At 51.7% G+C, this 17,763-nt stretch overlaps 2 protein-coding genes across 3 annotated transcripts in view; one reads left to right on the forward strand and one right to left on the reverse strand.

Moving 5' to 3' along the window:
- Nucleotides 1-16,677, reverse strand: part of LOC116970256 (B-cell lymphoma 6 protein homolog) — a 38,846-nt gene extending 22,169 nt beyond the window's left edge. Inside the window, exons 1-2 of one of the 2 annotated variants that reach the window (XR_004411084.1) lie at nucleotides 16,615-16,677; nucleotides 564-635 (exon numbers count right to left, since the gene is read on the reverse strand). The gene's annotated coding sequence lies outside the window, so the exon portion shown is untranslated. Of the gene's footprint in view, nucleotides 1-563; nucleotides 636-1,503; nucleotides 1,676-16,614 lie in introns of those variants that run through there. The other variant, XM_033016933.1, reaches the window with a different exon arrangement.
- LOC116970257 (GABA type A receptor-associated protein) overlaps nucleotides 7,430-17,763 on the forward strand; it is a 28,615-nt gene continuing 18,281 nt past the window's right edge. The window contains exon 1 of the mRNA XM_033016934.1: nucleotides 7,430-7,453. The gene's annotated coding sequence lies outside the window, so the exon portion shown is untranslated. The remainder of the gene's footprint in view (nucleotides 7,454-17,763) is intronic.

Below are 17,763 nucleotides of genomic sequence, written 5' to 3' on the forward strand. Positions count from 1 at the left end.
GTTCGATTTAGCTCTTAGGGCTAAAGGAATCAAGGGATATGGGGAGAAAGCAGGAACGGGGTACTGATTTTGGATGATCAGCCATGACCTATTAGGAGTAGAATTAGGCCCAACAAGTCTGCTCCACAGAGTAGGAGACTCTGGGACTAGAGGGCGTGGGTTTAAGGTGAAGGGGAGGAATCTGAGGGGTCATCTTTTCACACGGAAGGATGGTGGGTGTATGGAACAAGCTGCTAGAGGAGGTCGTTGAGGCTGGGACTATCCCAACTTTGCGTAGGATGGAACTGCAGATGCTGGTTTAAACCAAAGATAAACACAAAATGTGGAGTAACTCAGCGGGACAGGCAGCATCTCTGGAGAGAAGGAATGGGTGACGTTTCGGGTCGAGACCCTTCAAGAAACCGGCCTCAGGGGTTATGGGGAGAAGGCAGGAAAATGGGAATGGGAGGCAGAGATCGGCCATGGTTGAATGCCGGGGCAGACTCGACGGTCCGAACGGGCTGATTCTACTCTTATATCTTGGTCGGTGCGGGGAGGGGAGTCCCTCTCGCCTCTGTTCCTACCTGTTCACATCGAAGGTTCCAGATCCGTCTCAGGAATTAATTCACGGTGACATCGGCAAATCCCAGCGGCACCTGTGGATTGGGGGGGGGGGGGTGGGGGTGTCAGTCATATCTGGACGCAGCCTCGGGCCACTGCCTGCCCTCTCTCTCTCAGCCGAGACCCCCGGCCCACCCTGCCCGTGAATCACCATCCCCTCTCCCAACCTCGGGAACGCTGGAACAGACTGTGCCCCCTCCCCTCCCATCCAGCCCCCCCTCCTGGTCTCATCGATTTTATCTCATTCCCTTCTCCCCCGACTCCCAGTCTGAAGAAGGGTCTCGACCTGAAACGTCACCCATTCCTTCTCCCCAGAGATGCTGCCTGTCCCGCTGAGTTACTCCAACGTTTTGTGTCTATCTTGTACAGTCTTCCCACACAAGACAAAAATGCTTTTCCCTGTACCCCGCTACATGTGAGAATAATCGAAACATCCGCCAATGGCCACTGGCCAATACCGTCGAATAATCTGCAGTTCGGTGGCCTTCTTTAAACCGTGTCCGAAGGAACTGCAGACGCTGTTTTACGCCGGAGTTCGACACAAAGCGCTGGAGTCACTCAGCGGGACGGGCAGCATCTCTGGAGAGAAGGAATGGGCGACGTTTCGGGGTCGAGACTGTCTGAAGAAGGGTCTCGACCCAAAACGCTGCCCGTTCCTTCTCTCCGGAGATGCTGCCTGACCCGCTGAGTTACTGCGGCGTTCTGTGTCGAGACTAAACAGCATTCGCTCCAGTCGACCAGGGATTTACACCCACACCCCCCCCCGAACATCCCACCCGCCCGCAGCTGATCTCACCGCCCTCCCCCTCCCGTCTCCATTCGCCCCTCCACACCGATCTCGTTTCGCCACTCACCCCCTCACCCATCCCCACTCCCCCTCTCCCCTCCCGGTTCCCCACTCACCCCCCAGAGCGGGGGGCCGGTCCCCGGCTGCAGCCTAGCACGGTGGAGTCGCCTGGCCTGCGGGAGTGAGCGGGGGGTTCCATACATCGGCAGCGGGGCGGAGATATCGGGCCGGGCGGGGAGGGAGTGGGGGAGAGATCCCAGCTACGGAGCTCCAGCTAGTCCTGGCCACTGGCCGACTCCGCCTGCCTTTAAGCTGCTCGGGAAAAAAACCCAACGCTCCGTCACATCCTGCTTCCCCTCCCGACGCAGGTGGTGATCAGGGAATCAGGGATCACTCTGGGAATACGGGGGGGGAGGAGGAGGGAAAAATATTTTTAGCGTTTCAGGAAAACCGACCAAAATTGGTCATAGGTAGCAGGAATATAGGCGGAAGCTGGGGGATGTTTTTTTTGGGGGATGTTTTTTTCCCAATGGCAGTGTGGACACTAAATGCTGGAGTAACTCAGTGGGTGAGGCAGCTTCTCCCTTTACACTGGCATCAGCCAATCTTCCCTGTCCCGCCTGCAACTGCTCCAAAACGCCCCAGTGTGCAAGACTCCTGACGGGCGCCCGAAAAAGGGGCCACATCTTCACCCCCCCCCGATCCTGGCAAAACCCTCTCCACTGGCTCCCTGTGCGGTTCCATAAAAACTTCAAGATCCTCCTCCATGTCTACAAAGTCCTTCAACGGGCTTGTCTTGCCCCCACCTACATAAAAGGTCTTCTCACCCACCACACACCACCTCCAGGCCCCTCAGATCGGCCGACTTGGGGCTGCTGAATGTCCCGCGGTCTAGGCATAAGCTCAGGGGTTGCAGCCCCTAGACTGTGGAACAGCATCAATCCCCTTCCCATCAGAACGAACAACCCCCCTCCATCGACTCTTTTAAGTCAAGACTAAAGACTTATCTATACTCCCAAGCCTTTCCTGACGTCCTCTGAGTGAGGGCTACATGTATATATGTATGTCGTTTGTTTTGTTGTGCTATTCTTATAACAAATGTAAAGGACTTTGGCCAACGAGAGTTGTTTTTTAGATGTGCTACAGAAATAAATGTGAATGTGACTTCTCTGGAGGGAAGGAATGGGCGACGTTTCGGGCACCGAAACGTCACCCATTCCTTCTCTCCAGAGATGCTGCCTCACCCGCTGAGCTACTCCAGCACTTTGCCATCTACCTTCGATTGAAACCAGCATCTGCAGTTCTTTCTTGACAATTAAGGGTGTAGACTTGTTTTCAAGAGAGGGTTCTGATTTAGCTCTTAGGGCTAAAGGAATCAAGGGGAGAAAGCAGGAACGGGGTTACTGATTTTGGATGATCAGACATGACCATAACGGTGGTGGCTCGAATGGAACCTATTAGGAGTAGAATTAGGCAATTACAAGGTTAATTCCCGGGATGGCGGGACTGTCATATGCTGAGAGAATGGAGCGGCTGGGCTTGTACACTCTGGAGTTTAGAAGGATGAGAGGGCATCTCATTGAAACATATAAGATTGTTAAGGGGGGACTGTCATATGCTGAGAGAATGGAGCGGCTGGGCTTGTACACTCTGGAGTTTAGAAGGATGAGAGGGAATCTCATTGATACATATAAGATGTTTAAGGGCTTGGACACACTAGAGGCAGGAAACATGTTCCCAATGTTGGGGGAGTCCAGAACCAGGGGCCACACACACACAGTTTAAGAATAAGAGGTAAGCCATTTAGAACGGAGACAAGGAAACACTTTTTCTCACAGAGAGTTGTGAGTCTGTGGAATTCTCTGCCTCAGAGGGCGGTGGAGGCCGGTTCTCTGGATGCTTTCAAGAGAGAGCTAGATAGGGCTCTTAAAGATAGCGGAGTCAGGGGATATGGGGGAGAAGGCAGGAACGGGGTACTGATTGGGGATGATCAGCCATGACCATAATGGTGGTGGCTCGAATGCACCAATTAGGAGTAGAATTAGGCCCAGCAAGTCCACTCCGCCATTCAATCGTGGCTGATCTATCTCTCCCTCCTAACCCCATTCTCCTGCCTTCTCCCCATAGCCCCTGACACCCGCACTAATCTAGAATCTATCTATCTCTGCCTTAAACATATCCACTGACTTGTGGCCTCCAAGAATTCCACAGATTCACCACCCTCTGGCTAAAGAAATTCCTCCTCATCTACATCCTTGCGATCGAGGCAGTGCAGCATAGGTTCACCAGATTGATCCCTGGGATGGCGGGACTGTCGTATGGGGAAAAGATTGAAAAGACGAGGCTTGTATTCACTGGAGTTTAGAAGGATGAGGGGGGGGTTCTTATAGAAACATATAAAATTATAAAAGGACTGGACAAGCTAGATGCAGGAAAAATGTTCCCAATGTTGGGCGAGTCCAGAACCAGGGGCCACACACACAGTCTTAGAATAAAGGGGGGAGGCCATTTAAGACTGAGGTGAGAAAAACACGTTTTCACCCAGAGAGTTGTGTGAATTTGTGGAATTCCCTGCCACAGAGGGCAGTGGAGGCCAAGTCACTGGATGGATTTAAGAGAGAGTTAGATAGAGCTCTAGGGGGCTAGTGGAGTCAAGGGATATGGGGAGAAGGCAGGCACGGGTTATTGATAGGGGACGATCAGCCATGATCACAATGAATGGCGGTGCTGGCTCGAAGGGCCGAATGGCCGAATCCTAGACCTATTTTCTATGTTTCTATGTTCCAGTTAGATAGAGCTCTAGGGGCTGGTGGAGTCAAGGGATATTGGAAGAAGGCTGCCTCGAAGGGCTGAATGGCCTCCTCCTACACCTATTTTCTATGTTTCTATGTTCTATGTTCGACTTAGAGCTCTAGGGATTGGTGGAATCAAGGGATATTGGGAGAAGGCTGCCTCGATGGGTTGAATGGCCTCCCCCTACACCTATTTTCTATGTTTCTATGTTCCAGTTAGATAGAGCTCTAGGGGCTAGTGGTTCCAAGGGATATTGGCAGAAGGCTGCCTCGAAGGGCTGAATGGCTGAATCATGCACCTATTTTCTATGTTTCTATGTTCTTTGTTCGAGTTAGATAGAGCTCTAGTGGAGTCACAAGGGATATGGGGAGAAGGCAGGCACGGGTTATTGATAGGGGACGATCAGCCATGATCACAATGAATGGCGGTGCTGGCTCGAAGGGCTGAATGGCCTCCTATTTTCGATGTTTCTCTGACACCCATGCTAATCAAGAATCTATGTATCTCTGCCTTGAACATATCCACTGATCACGGAGTATCTATTCTCAGCGTTGGGACCCTGTTTTTGTGACATCTCTTCGTTCCCCTCGGAAGGCTGCTTGCTCCCCCCCCCCCCCTCTCTCCGCGCAGACTGGAGACTCGGCTGCTTCCTGCTATTGTGGAGCTGCGGAGGATGCAGGGGGTGACGACATGCGTCCTTGGGATCGGCAGCTGCGCGGGACCAGGGAGAGACTGAGATCGCTCCACACACAAGCGTGCGCCAGCTCTCTCCCATCCTGCCCAGCTGGACTCGCACTCTTGCATAGATACATAGATACATAGACAATAGGTGCAGGAGTAGAGGCCATTCGGCCCTTCGAGCCTGCACCGCCATTCGATATGATCATGGCTGATCATCCAACTCAGTATCCCATCCCTGCCTTCTCTCCATACCCCCTGATCCCTTTAGCCACAAGGGCCACATCTAACTCCCTCTTAAATATAGCCAATGAACTGTGTGGCCTCAACTACCTTCTGTGGCAGAGAGTTCCAGAGATTCACCACTCTCTGTGTGAAAATGTTTCTTCTCATCTCGGTCCTAAAGGATTTCCCCCTTATCCTTAAGCTGTGACCCCTTGTCCTGGACTTCCCCAACATCGGGAACAATCTTCCTGCATCTAGCCTGTCCAACCCCTTAAGAATTTTGTACGTTTCTATAAGATCCCCCCTCCATCTCCTAAATTCTAGCGAGTATAAGCCGAGTCTATCCAGTCTTTCTTCATATGAAAGTCCTGACATCCCAGGAATCAGTCTGGTGAACCTTCTCTACACTCCCTCTATGGCTATAATGTCCTTCCTCAGATTTGGAGACCAAAACTGTACGCAATACTCCAGGTGTGGTCTCACCAAGACCCTGTACAACTGCAGTAGAACCTCCCTGCTCCTATACTCAAATCCTTTTGCTATGAAATCCTTGCCCTGACCTATAGCCCTGATCACCCAGCCATAGCCTCCCTCAACAACAACCCCACCATTACATCATGGCCCCGATCGCCACAAGGTCATACCATCAGAATTAGGCCATTCGGCCCATCGAGTCTACTCCACCATTCAATCATGGCTGATCTATCTCTCCCTCCTAACCCCATTCCCCTGCCTTCTCCCCGTAACCCCCGACACCCGCACCAATCAAGAATCTATCTATCTCTGCCTCAGAGGGCGGTGGAGGCCGGTTCTCTGGATGCTTTCAAGATGGCTGGACTGTCGTATGCTGAGAGAATGGAGCGGCTGGGCTTGTACACACTGGAGTTTAGAAAGGATGAGAGGGGATCTCATTGAAACATATAAGATTGTTCAGGGCTTGGACACGTTAGAGGCAGGAAACATGTTCCCGATGTTGGGGGAGTCCAGAACCAGGGGCCACACACACACACACAGTTTAAGAATAAGGGGTAAGCCATTTAGAACGGAGACGAGGAAACACTTTTTCTCACAGAGAGTGGTGAGTCTGTGGAATTCTCTGCCTCAGTGGAGGCCGGTTCTCTGGATACTTTCAAGAGAGAGCTAGATAGGGCTCTTAAAGATAGCGGAGTCAGGGGATATGGGGAGAAGGCAGGAACGGGGTACTGATTGGGGATGATCAGTGAATGGCGGTGCTGGCTCAAAGGGCCGAATGGCCTACTCCTGCACCTTTTGTCTATTGTCACCCCTCATCCTCCTGAGCAATAGCAAAAGGATTTGAGTATAGGAGCAGGGAGGTTCTACTGCAGTTGTACAGGGTCTTGGTGAGACCACACCTGGAGTATTGCGTACAGTTTTGGTCTCCTAATCTGAAGAAAGACATTCTTGCCATAGAGGGAGTACAGAGAAGGTTCACCAGACTGATTCCTGGGATGGCAGGACTTTCATATGAAGACAGACTGGATAGACTCGGCTTGTACTCGCTAGAATTCAGAAGATTGAGGGGGGGGATCTTATAGAAACTTACAAAATTCTTAAGGGGTTGGACAGGCTAGATGCAGGAAGATTATTCCCGATGTTGGGGAAGTCCAGAACAAGGGGTCACACAGTTTAAGGATAAGAGGGAAGTCTTTTAGGACCGAGATGAGAAAATCATTTTTTACACAGAGAGTGGTGAATCTGTGGAATTCTCTGCCACAGAGGCCAGTTCATTGGCTGTATTTAAGAGGGAGTTAGATGTGGCCCTTGTGGCTAAAGGGATCAGGGGGTATGGAGAGAAGGCAGGGATGGGATACTGAGTTGGATGATCAGCCATGATGGCAGTGCAGGCTCGAAGGGCCGAATGGCCTACTCCTGCACCTATTGTCTATGTTTCTAATAGAATCCCAGCCTGCTCAACCTCTGCCTGGAGCTCAGACCCTCTAGTCCTGACCCTCTCCCCCCCCACCCCACCCACCCCCTGGTCTCCTGCTGTGTCCGCTCTCTCTGGAGAAGCCTTGCGGGATCAGGAAACTTGCACTCCTCTCCTTCCTGTTGTTTGTTCTGGCCTCTTAATCCATCAGGATGAGTCAGTGGGTGAACAAAGGATTTGGTGTGGAAAGTGTCCCGGGATCGAGGGGCAGTGACTCATCGCACAGCCTCGTTATTTCGGGAATTCCGATGGACCGTCGATGTTTGGTTTGGAGTTATATCACAGGCTCGCTGACCGACGATCTCCCACCCCCCCCCCCACTAGCAGTGACACACACACACACACACACACACACACACACACACACACACACACACACACACACACACACACACACACACACACACACACACACACACAGAGTAACCAGTTGTCCCACAAGCCTGCAAGTCTTCGGAGAGTGGGAGGAAACCGGAGCAAACCCACGGGGAGAACGCACCCGTAGTCAGGATCGAACCACCATAACAAGAGGAGTTGAGTACAGGAGCAAAGAGGTCCTTCTGCAGTTGTACAGAGCCCTGGTGAGACCACACCTGGAGTATTGTGTGCAGTTTTCCTCCCCTCATTTTGAGGAAGGACATTCTTGCTATTGAGGGAGCCCAGCGTAGGTTCACCAGGTTAATTCCCGGGATGGCGGGATTCGAGTGTAGGAGCAAAGAGGTCCTACTACAGATGTACAGGGCCCCAGTGAGACCACACACCTGGAGTATTGTGTGCAGTTTTGTTCCCCTAATTTTGAGGAAGGACATTCCTGCTATTGAGGGAGCCCAGCGTAGGTTCACCAGGTTAATTCCCGGGATGGCGGGACTGTCATATGCTGAGAGAATGGAGCGGCTGGGTTTGTACACTCTGGGGTTTGGAAGGATGAGAGGGCATCTTATTGAAGCATATAAGATTATTAAGGGCTTGGACACGCTGGAGGCAGGAAACATGTTCCCGATGTTGGGGGAGTCCAGAACCAGGGGCCACACACAGCTTAAGAATAAGGGCTAAGCCATTTAGAACGGAGACGAGGAAACACTTTTTCTCGCAGAGAGTGGCGAGTCTGTGGAATTTTATCTGTTTCTTCAATACTGGATAGACTCGGCTTGTACTCGCTAGAATTTAGATTGAGGGGGGGATCTTATAGAAACGTACAAAATTCTTAAGGGTAGATGCAGGGAGATTGTTCCCGATGTTGGGTGAGTCCAGAACCAGGGGCCACACACACAGTTTAAGAATAAGGGGTCGGTCATTTAGAACGGAGACGAGGAAACACTTCTTCACACAGAGAGTTGTGAGTCTGTGGAATTGTCTGCCTCAGAGGGCGGTGGAGGGGGGGGGGGAGGGATGAGGGAAGAGAGGAGAGAGGAGAGAGGAGAGAGGAGAGAGGAGAGAGGAGAGAGGAGAGAGGAGAGAGCAAATGAATGAAAGATCTGCCATCTTGGCAACGTGGCTGGCACGGACATTGTGGGCCGAAGGGCTTGCCCCTGATCTGCACTGGACTGCAATGTGGAGGCAGGAGCTGCAGATGCTGGTTTACACCGAAGATAAGACACAAAATGCTGGAGGAACTCAGCGGGACAGTCTGTACTGAAGTGTGTTGTGGGCACAGCTAGAGGGCAGCCTAGAGCCACTCACTGCCACACACACACACACACACACACACACGCTAGCTTGGGTTAAAGTGGTCTTGCCAACTTTCTCACTCCCAAATAAGGGACAAAAGGTCAAAATACGGGACTAATTCCCCACGGCAATCCATGGCTGGGTGAATGATGAGTTGGCCCGGGTGCTGGACTGCACACAAAGGCCAGCAGAGGCGTTTTGGCCCGGGGGATTAAATGCTGGAGGAGTAACTCAGCAGGTATCATGAGAGGAATAGATCGGATAGATGCACACAGAGTCTCTTGCCCAGTAAATCGAGTGCTGGAGTAACTCAGCGGGACAGGCAGCGTCTCTGGAGAGAAGGAACGGGTGACGTTTTTCGGCCGAGACCCTCAGGAGTAAGCCATTTAGAACGGAGCCGAGGAAACACTTTTTCTCACGGAGAATGGTTGAATGGAGCAGCTGGGCTTGTACACTCTGGAATTTAGAAGAATGAGAGGGGATCTTATTGAAACGTATAAGATTGTTAAGGGTTTGGACACGCTAGAGGCAGGAAACATATTCCCGATGTTGGGGGGAGTCCAGAACCAGGGGCCACACACACACACACACACAGTTTAAGAATAAGGAGTAAGCCATTTAGAACGGAGACGAGGAAAGACTTTTTCTCACAGGGAGTGGTGAGTCTGTGGAATTCTCTGCCTCAGAGGCCGGTTCTCTGGAGAGAATTCTTTCAAGAGAGAGCTAGATAGGGCTCTTAAAGATAGCGAGAGAGAGTCAGGGGATATGGGGAGAAGGCAGGAACGGGGTACTGATTGGGGATGATCAGCCATGATCACATTGAATGGCGGTGCTGGCTCGAAGGGCCAAATGGCCTCTACTCCTGCACCTATTGTCTATTTGGCATCTATTTTTTTGCATATCTTTCATTATTTCTCTTATCCCTAAACCAGTCTGAAGAAGGGTCTCAACCTGAAACATCACCTGCTCCTTCTCTCCAGAGATGCTGCCTGTCCCGCTGAGGAATGCTGTGTTTAAGAAGGAACTGCAGATGCTGGAAAACCGAAGGTGGACAAAAATGCTGGAGAAACTCAGCGGGTGAGGGAGGCAGCATCTATGGAGCGAAGGAAATAGGCGACGTTTCGGGTCGAGACCCTTCTTCAGACTGATGTAGGGGTCGGGAAGAAGAAAGGAAGAGGCGGAGACAAGGGGGGAGCTGGGAAGGGGAGGGGAAGGAGGGACTACCTGAAATTGGAGAAGTCAATGTTCATACCGCTGGGGTGTAAACCACCCAAGATGAGGTTGATTTCTGGGATTCTCCAATTTCAGGTTTTCGCCCCAGCGGTATAAACATCGACTTCTCCAATTTCAGGTAGTCCCTGATTTCTCCCTCCTTCCCCTCCCCTTCCGAGCTCTCCCACAGCCCACTGTCTCCACCTCTTCCTTTCTTCTTCCCGCCCCCCCCCACCCCCCTACCCCAGTAGTTCTCGACCTGAAACGTCACCTATTCCTTCGCTCCATAGATGCTGCCTCACCCGCTGAGTTTCTCCAGCAATTATGGTGTGTGTGCCTTTGGTGTAAACCAGCATCTGCAGTTCCCACTTACAGCATTCTGGTAAAACCCACAATATTTCTGAATCGCTTCCAACTTCTGATGTACAATTGCTCTTCCAGTTTCTCATTCCCCAAAACAATTCATATAGAAACATAGGCAATAGGTGCAGGAGTAGGTCATTCGGCCCTTCGAGCCAGCACCGCCATTCGATATGATCATGGCTGATCATCCAACTCAGTATCCTGTACCTGCCTTCTCTCCATACCCCCTGATCCCTTTAGCCACAAGGGCCACATCTAACTCCCTCTTAAATATAGCCAATGAACTGTGTGGCCTCAACTACCTTCTGTGGCAGAGAATTCCACAGATTCACCACTCTCTGTGTGTGAAAAAAAATGTTTTCCTCATCTCGGTCCTAAAAGATTTCCCCCTTATCCTTAAACTGTGACCGCTTGTTCTGGACTTCCCCAACATCAGGAACAATCTCCCTGCACCCAACCTCCGCAGTTTTGGGGACAGAGCCTTCTCCAGGGCAGCTCCCAGGCTCTGGAACTCCCTCCCCCGACTGATCCGCAATTCCGTGTCCCTCACCATCTTCCAGTCCCGCCTCAAGACCCATCTCTTCATCTCTGCCTATCCTTAGCCCCACGTCCCCCTCCCTTTTCATCTGTGCATTAATTGCCTCATACTGTGTTTTGTATTGAATTCTGTCTTTACTTTGTGTACTAGTCATGTCTCTACTATTTATTTCATTCCCCTTACATGTTTTTCCTCTACCTGCTAAATTTTTGTAAGGTGTCCTTGAGACTCTTGAAAGGCGCCCATAAATAAAATGTATTATTATTATTATTATTACCTTCTCCTTATACTGCTCTTAAAGATAGCGGAGTCAGGGGAAATGGGGAGAAGGCAGGAACGGGGTACTGATTGGGGATGATCAGCCATGATCACATTGAATGGCAATGCTGGCTCGAAGGGCCGAAGGGCCTATTCCTGCACCTATTGTCTATTGCTGTGAGGGGTCGCAGCATGTTTTTTATATTTCCTCAGTTTCAGTTCCATTTATTGCCACGTGTACCGAGGTACAGTGAAAAGCTGTTTGTTGCGTGCTAACCAGTCAGCAGAAAGACAATACATGATTACAATCGAGCCGTTTACAGTGTACAGGTACATGATAAGGGAATAACGTTTGAGAGAGAACTGCAGATGCTGGAACAATCGAAGGTGGACAAAAAATGCTGGAGAAACTCAGCGGGTGAGGCAGCATCTATGGAGCGAAGGAATAGGCGACGTTTCGGGTCGAGACCCTTCTTCAGGAGAAAGCAATGGCTATCTGAAATTTGAGAAGTCAATGTTCATACCGCTGGGGTGTAACGAACTACCCAAGCGAAATATGAAGAAGGGTCTCGACCCAAAACGTCACCTATTCCTTCGCTCCACAGATGCTGCCTCACCCCGCTAGGTTCCTCCAGCATCTTTGTCGATTTTTTCCAGCATCTGCAGTTCCTTCTTAAATATGGATAGTCCATGGGTCACCAAAGATAAATAGTAGTTCAGCTCTGATCTCTGGGTTGTTCCGGGTGCTCCGGTTTCCTCCCACATCCCGGAATCCTCCGTGTTTGCAGGTTAGTGGGTCCTCTGTAAATTGCCGCAGGGCCGAGTGTGTAGGGGGCAGATGAGAAAGTGGGAGGAACACTGAACTAGGGGATCGGGGGGGGATCGATGGTCAGCGTGGACTCGGTGGGCCGAAGGGCCTGTTGCAAGGTGGCAACTCTGAACTAAACATTCAAGGGCCTGTCCCACTCCCACGACCTAATTCACGATCTTTTTTACTCGTGGATATTTTTCATCTTGCTAGAAAAAAAACGCCCCGACCTACTTGATGCCCCGAGTACCTACGACTAGCATCACGGCCCGCTACGTACAACCTCGTGACGACCATGCTGCGAGTATGAGTCAAGGGCAAACTCGGCAGAGGTCGTGAAAGTGGGACAGGGCCCTTTAGGGCAATCCCCGCGAAATCAAATCGAAACAATCTCGGCCAGACTGCTTTCCAGCAATGCTGCCTCGATTGTGCCAAAAATGACTCAAATGACTGATGTTTAAGTCAGCCTGTCATAGAGAGAGAGACAGAGAGAGAGAGAGACAGAGAGAGGGAGGCACAGAGAGAGGGAGGCACAGAGAGAGGGAGACACGGAGAGAGAGACAGAGAGAGACAGACAGACAGAGAGAGACAGACAGAGAGAGGGAGACAGAGGGAGGGAGACACAGAGAGAGACACAGAGAGAGACAGAGAGATTTGAGTATAGGAGCAGGGAGGTTCTACTGCAGTTGTACAGGGTCTTGGTGAGACCACACCTGGAGTATTGCGTACAGTTTTGGTCTCCAAATCTGAGGAAGGACATTATTGCCATAGAGGGATTGCAGAGAAGGTTCACCAGACTGATTCCTGGGATGTCAGGACTGTCTTATGAAGAAAGACTGGATAGACTTGGTTTATACTGTCTAGAATTTAGGAGATTGAGAGGGGATCTTATAGAAACTTATAAAATTCTTAAGGGGTTGGACAGGCTAGATGCAGGAAGATTGCTCCCGATGTTGGGGAAGTCCAGGACAAGGGGTCACAGCTTAAGGATAAGGGGGAAATCCTTTAAAACCGAGATGAGAAGAACTTTTTTCACACAGAGAGTGGTGAATCTCTGGAACTCTCTGCCACAGAGGGTAGTCGAGGCCACAGTTCATTGGCTATGTTTAAGAGGGAGTTAGATGTGGCCCTTGTGGCTAAGGGGATCAGAGGGTATGGAGAGAAGGCAGGGACGGGATACTGAGTTGGATGATCAGCCATGATCATATTGAATGGCGGTGCAGGCTCGAAGGGCCGAATGGCCTACTCCTGCACCTAATTTCTATGTTTCAATGTTTCTATGACACAGAGAGACAGACAGAGAGAGACAGAGAGTTCTGGTAAAAGGCAAGGCTATGAGCTGTAGACAGGTAGGGAGCGTGGGAGGTACGCATGCACACACACGTACACACACCTTGTGTTATTGTTTACGCCCAGAGCGATGTACACATCTGGGGAACACTGGGAGGCTTTTCAGGAGCAGTATAGTGCAGGAAGGAACTGCAGACGCTGGTTTAAGCTGAAGGCAGACACTCAAAGCTGGAGTAACCCAGCGGGTCGGGCAGCGTGTGTGGAGAAAAGGAATAAGGCGATGTTTCGGGTCGAGACCCTTCTTCAGACTGAGAGTCAGGGGAGTTTGCCTAACAGTCTGAAGAAGGGTCTCGACCCGAAACGTCACCCATTGTCTGAGTCACATCTTTTTGCGTTAGAACCCTCAGAAGCAGAGACTGGGCACCAACACCTCACATCCACCCAGCATCCGTTGAGTTTATTGTCACGTGTGCCAGGGTACAGTGAAAAGCTTTTTGTTGCGTGCTAACCAGTCAGCGGAAAGACAATACATGATTACAATCGAGCCGTCCACAGTGTACAGATACATGATGAAGGGAATAACGTTTAGTGCAAGGTAAAGCCAGCAAAGTCCGATCAAGTGTGTAGGAAGGAACGCCTAAAATGCTGGAGTAATAGACAATAGACGCAGGAGTAGGCCATTCGGCCCTTCGAGCCAGCACCGCCATTCAATGTGATCATGGCTAATCATCCACAATCAGTACCCCGTTCCTGCCTTCTCCCCTGACTCCGTAGCCCTATCCAGCTCTCTCTTGAAAGCATCCAGAGAATCGGCCTCCACCGCCCTCTGAGGCAGAGAATTCCACAGACTCACCACTCTTCTGTGAGAAAAAGTGTTTCCTCGTCTCCGTTCTAAATGGCTTACCCCTTATTCTTAAACTGTGTGTGTGTGTGTGTGTGGCCCCTGGTTCTGGACTCCCCCGACATCGGGAACATGTTTCCTGCCTCTAGCGTGTCCAAGCCCTTAACAATCTTATATGTTTCGACGAGCTCAGCGGGACAGGCGGCAATCGCTGGAGAGAAGGAATGGGTGAGGTTTCGGGTCGAGGCACTTCTTTCAGAGTTTGCGATTAGCAGGAAGGAACTAAAACCATCAAACTTTCCCCTCTACGCAAGAAGCCCAGCTTTGGTTTAATCGAAAATAGAGTTTTGCATTTGTTCTGACTCATTCCGGAAAGGCTGGTTTCGATTCTCGTCTGAGCGATATCGTACCGAGTTAGTCCTGGGGGGGGGGGGGGTATTTGGAAACCCTACAGGCTGAGGGGAGAGGGGGGTGTGGACCACCAGGTATAATCCTGGCACCAATTCCATCAAGGCAAACTCCATCACAGCACACAGCCCACATCACACACCAGTGGCAATGTCCCTCATCACCTCATGGCCGCCCCAGCCGATCCCCGCAGACCACCATCTGCCCCAGTAGATCCCAACAGGCCCCCGCTGGCTCCAGTGGATCCCAACCGGTCATCAACTGACCCAGTGGATCCCAGCGGCTCATCAACAGCACCAGTAGACCACCACAGGTCACTGGCTGCCCATATTGATCCCAGCAAATGACCAACTATCCCAGTAGATCCCAACAAGACATCAACTGATCCAGTAGATCCTTACAGATCCCCTTCAAATCATCCCACCAGATCTCCACGTCTGCTTTGGACCCCCACAGGTCTCCTACACCCCCAGTAGATCCCCACAGCTCTCCATCACCTGCCCCAGTTGGTCCCCATAGATCATCAGCCTAGCCAGTAGATCCCCACAGGTCTCCAACTGACCCTGTCGATCCTAACGTATCGCTACCAACCATTGGTGCCCATCAACTGCTCCAGTAGATCCCCACAGATCCCGATCAACTGCTCCAGTAGATCCCCACGGGTCCCCATCAGATCTTCACAGGTCTACAACCACCCCAGTGGAACGCAAAAGATCCCCATCAACTGCCCCAGTAGATCCCCACAGGTCTCCAACAGCCATTCCCAGTAGATCCCCACAGATGATCACCCACCCCAGAAGAACCCAGCGGATCTCCGTCAATCGCCCCAGTAGATAGATCCCTGCAGGTCTCTGACCACCCAGTGGATCACCACAGGTCTCCAACAGCCATTCCCAGTAGATCCCCACAGATCTCCAACCACCCCAGTAGATACCAACAGGTCTCCATCAACCCCTCCAGCAGATCCCCACAGGATGGGGGTCTACTGGAGAGCCCACACGCGGCAGCCCCCCCCCCCCTCCGAGCCTCAAACCCCACAGAGCAGCAGAAAAATCACATCCCCCCAGCCCCAAGTAGAGCCCCCCTCCCTCCCTGACCCAGTTCCCTGTCTCCCACCACCTGCCCCGGCCTCAAGCTTCCTCTCCCCCCCCCCCCCCCCCCCCCAGCACAGTCTCCCCCCCCTCCCTATCCTCTCACTCCCTCTCCCAAAGATACCACAGCAACAGAGCCTTCTATCATCCTTGCTCTCTCTCCCTTCACCCCCCCCCCCCACTCTCCCCCTCTCTCCTCAGTCTCCCCCTCTCCTCTCTCTCTCTCCCCCTCTTACTTTCTCACTCTCCCCCTCTCCTCTCTCTCTCCCCCTCTCTTCTCACACTCTATCTCTCTCCCCTCTTCTCACTTTCTCACTCTCTCTCCCCTTCCTTTCACTCTCTCCCTCTCTCTTCTCACACTCTCCCTCTCTTCTCTCTCTCTCTCTCTCTCTTCTTTCTCTCCCCCCCTCTTCTCACACTATCTCTCTCCCCTTCTCTTTTCTCTCTCCCTCTTCTCTTTCTCATTCCCTCTCTCTCCCTCACTTTCTCATTTCCCCCTCTCTTCTTTCTCTCCCTCTCTTCTCACTTTCTCATTCTGTCTCTTCTCTCCCTCTCCCCCTCTCTTCTCTCTCTCCCTCTCTTCTCACTTTCTCATTCCCTCTCTCTTCTCTCTCCCTTTCCATTCACTTTCTCATTCCCTCTCTCTTCTCTCTCCCTTTCCATTCACTTTCTCATTCCTTCTCTCTTCTCTCTCCCTTTCCTCTCACTTTCTCATTCCCTCTCTCTTCTCTCCCTCTCTTCTCACTTTCTCTCTCCCCTTCTCTTTTCTCTCCCCCTCTTCTCTTTCTCATTCCCTCTTCTCTCTCCCTCACTTTCTCATTCCCTCTCTCTTCTCTCTCCCCTTCCCTTCTCTCTCCCTCTCTTCTCACTTTCTCATTCCCTCTCTCCCTCACTTTCTCATTCCCTCTCTTTCTCATTCCCTCTCTCTTCTCACTCTCTATCTCTTCTTTCTCTCCCTCACTTTCTCATTCCCTCACTTCTTTCTCTCCCTCCTTCTCTTCCCTCTCTCTTCTCTCATTCTCTTTTCACTCTCCCCCTGTCCCCCAGTCCCTGTCCCCCTGGTGTGGAGCCAGTGTGGTGTATACTGCGGCCGCTCGGCCCCTCACCTGCGGCCTTGCCCCCGGTCGACACTTCGTGGAAAACTCTTTCCTGGAACCGCGGCCGCTTCTTAGAACTGGGGCCGGACGCGACCACTGAGGCTGCCCGCGGGGGGGGAGGGGGTGGACCCCGGGCTTCCCCATCCCCAACCGGGCCCAAACCCCCCTCCATCCACCCCCGCTGGTTAATACAGCGGCTACTAGTTTACAATCCGTCTCCTCCGCCGTTAATCCCCCCCACCCCTCCACTGCCGTTTATTTACTTCTGTCAGCCGCTGCCCCCCCTATTCCTAGGGCAGAGTGGTAGAGTCCGCCAGCCCGGATCACATGCCGGGGGGTGACGGGCCGCCGGGGTCACGTGCCGGGGGTGAGTGACGTCACGGGGCGGCGGCCACGCCCCCTCGGCGCCGGTTCTCAGAAATTCTTCGAAGGCTTTGCCGAGAATGGGCGGGGCCATGGGGTGACGTCAGTGGGCGGGGCCTGCCGCTGCCTGGTGGGGAGGGCGGGGCTTGGCGAATAAGTGGACCCACAGTGGACCATTGTGGGCTCCACCTTTCAAGTCAAGAGATTTTATTGTCATGTGTCCCAGATAGGACAATGAAATTCATGCTTTGCTTCAGCACAACACAATATAGTAGGCATGAATACAGAACATGTAGAAAATAGGTGCAGGAGGAGGCCATTTGGCCCTTCGAGCCAGCACCACCACTTCCCCTTCTCCCAGCGCCTCAGCATTGCATCTCTGCTTTTCTATTGCAATCCTCATGATATAAATGCTAGCATTGCATTTGCCTTATGGATTTAAGAGAGAGTTAGATAGAGCTCTAGGGGTAGTGGAATAGATACATAGAAAATAGGTGCAGGAGTAGAGGCCATTCGGCCCTTCGAGCCTGCACCGCCATTCAATATGATCATGGCTGATCATCCAACTCAGTATCCTGTACCTGCCTTCTCTCCATACCCACTGATCCCTTTAGCCACAAGGGCCACATCTAACTCCCTCATAAATATAGCCAATGAACTGTGGCCTCAACTACCTTCTGTGGCAGAGAATTCCACAGATTCACCACTCTCTGTGTAAAAAATGATTTTCTCATCTTGGTCCTAAAAGACTTCCCTCTTATCCTTAAACTGTGACCCCTAATTCTGGACTTCCCC

The sequence above is a fragment of the Amblyraja radiata genome, unplaced genomic scaffold (genome assembly GCF_010909765.2).
Source record: "Amblyraja radiata isolate CabotCenter1 unplaced genomic scaffold, sAmbRad1.1.pri scaffold_679_ctg1, whole genome shotgun sequence".
Lineage (NCBI taxonomy): Eukaryota > Metazoa > Chordata > Chondrichthyes > Rajiformes > Rajidae > Amblyraja > Amblyraja radiata.